Source organism: Sycon ciliatum, chromosome 5 (assembly GCF_964019385.1).
Source record: "Sycon ciliatum chromosome 5, ocSycCili1.1, whole genome shotgun sequence".
NCBI lineage: Eukaryota > Metazoa > Porifera > Calcarea > Leucosolenida > Sycettidae > Sycon > Sycon ciliatum.
This window is the reverse complement of record NC_088647.1, coordinates 17,521,079-17,523,591: the sequence shown is the minus strand read 5'-3', so window position 1 is coordinate 17,523,591 and position 2,513 is coordinate 17,521,079. Positions and strand designations below refer to the sequence as shown.

The 2,513-nt window shown below is 45.0% G+C and overlaps 1 long non-coding RNA gene across 1 annotated transcript; it reads right to left on the bottom strand.

Moving 5' to 3' along the window:
• Positions 1-1,037: 1,037 nt before the first annotated feature.
• Positions 1,038-1,938, bottom strand: LOC135816645 (uncharacterized). The gene is made up of 2 exons (XR_010553428.1): positions 1,671-1,938; positions 1,038-1,343 (listed from the first exon to the last, which is right to left on the bottom strand). It is a non-coding gene; the product is annotated as an uncharacterized LOC135816645 (long non-coding RNA).
• Between the last annotated feature and the right edge of the window lie 575 nt (positions 1,939-2,513).

Here is a 2,513-nt window from a genome sequence, read left to right as displayed (position 1 = left end):
TTTTTGGGAGAAAGAGTCCATCAGAACGTGTATACAGAGATATTTGCAGTGGTCTGCTCGTTTACTAGTAGGAGGACACCTAATTTATCGGTAGGCGTTATCGCAGTGTTGCGATGTATGACTGGAGGCCCGATTCACGCGCGGATAGTAACGTGACTTTTGATGTAATTTATCGAGGAAAATAGCTCAGCCTCAGTAATCAAAGCCACTTGGTTCGACCCACGAAAAAACTTCTCGTAACCATTGTCCTTTCCATATAGGTGCTACCTGTGAATTTTCTCGGTGTAAGATGATATGCCACTGACTTTTTGAGGGACCCTTTGTTTCTAAAACATTATTGTTTTTTAATGACGACCACATTATTATAAAGTCAAGGAATTTCTCTTATTTTTTTCTTCAGTGTAAGAGAACATCACCGCTTTCAGTATGTCTCATGTCAAGAGGAAGCATGACAACGTATATGCACCACCAACACTGAGAATCCAATTACAGATTTGGCCGATTGTGGCGAGTATCACAGAATTGACAATGCACACCGAATTAAACTGTTCTAAATCCCTCTCTCTTTCTGTCTCGCTTCTCTTTGCCAACTTTGGGTGTCAGCAGTTACGCATGCGTACATGCACGCACCAATATACGGGTGCGCACACACTCATTGGCATGCACAAACTGCATATGCACACACACGGCATGCACGAACTGCGCATGCACGCACATTCACACACATACACACACACTGGAATGCATGCATGCACACACACACACACACACACACACCTGGTCCTGGTAAACACTGCCATTACGGTCACCTGTCCCCTTGCGGGACCGACAACATGGAAGCGACGGCAGAAAGTCGGTAGTCTGCCAAGAGATTAGGGACCATATTCAATCGGCACGACGAGAGAGCCATCTTTGGCAGCACACACACACACACACACACACACACACACACACACACACACACACACACACACACACACACACACATACTGACATGCCCACACTGTGCATGCACACACACGGTGGATGCTCATGTGTCTTAGATTCAATTATCTTTTCAAAGTTTGGTAGATTCGGAGACATGTTGGCCAGAATTTCATGGCCGAAAGTCGCCAACACCGGCTTGAGGCTAGTTAACTCAGGCTTTCTGCTAGCTTCCAGTTCTCTTCTCACCGCAACAACACACCAACCACCATGGTATATTTTAGGTGTCTCTGCAGTGCAGTTGACTATGGCGGTGGGCTGGGGTGCTCCTGCGGATGATGCTGGCATGATGGACGGCTTTCTTGCCACTACTGTACTGCAAATTAAACTTGAAAACACAGCTGATGTGGTCTCCAGGTCTGGACAAAACGCACACGGAAAACAGCGCAGTATTTCTATATTAAAATTGTCACAAGTATTCATCCAGGTAGAGAATGCCATGTGTATCCTGATTCCTGACCATCACATAGTTTCTTAAATCTACCATTGCATTTCATTTTACGAGTTTCACATAAAATTTTATGCACGATCATTGGGCAAGTAAAAGAGAAGCTTCCCTGGGTCTGTACTTGACTGCAGGTTGATAAATCGAATGCTCTGTACATGCAGCATGCATGTGTAACAAACCAAAACAAAGCTATTCAGTGATAGAAGTATTCACTCGATAAAGCTTGGTTTTTACTCACCTCTCGCCCAAGTTCCTAAAACATCAGCCGTAAAATGGCTACCGATATCTCCCTGTCCAGCATGACCATGCACTGCCGACGAATCCACGACGAAGAGTGATAATACTACAAAAGGGAAGCGGAAATCTGACGAGAAGGCTTATGTATGGTCGAGACGTCTAAACTGCTCCGCTTGCAGGAAGAACCAAAATAAATTTTGACATTTTGAAAATCCCGCGGAATTGGTGAATGTGGCACAAAAAAGATTATTTGAAAAAAATCGGCGTGCTCCAGCGCGAGCTAGGCGAGCATGGATCACGCTCGCGCATCTCGTTTCCACTCCCGGTATTTGACGACTCCCTGATCGCGTCCCATTTTTCCACTCCGAAAGGCATTATTTTTCAGAAAAAAATTCGGAAATCCAACATGGCGCTAACCGTCGCGAACCTCCTTAAGCGAGATTCAAAAAATATCGTGTTCCATGCGGAAACAAGCTGTTGTGCAGAAAGAAGTTTTTTGATTCTCTGTGCTCGCCAGGATGTACTTGTTCTACTCGTTGCAGTGTTTCTGTAGCCGTGGCAGTTTCTACGCTGGAAAGAATCACTAGCACTGGCCATGGCTAATGCAAAACAAAGGCAGTTCGTACGCTGCTTGATTTTTTCTGAAAACTTTGCTGAAGCGGTACGCGGTGGCCACGAAGAACAAAATATTTATAATAATTATTACTGACGAAGAATGATGAGAAAAGCAGGCTGAAGTCAGTGAAGACATCGATGTCGAATGTAGTGATACTAGTACTGGTATTTAGTATGGACTACCTGTGGAGCGTGAAGTGGCTGCCCACTCGCTGGTAAGTGGACCCCA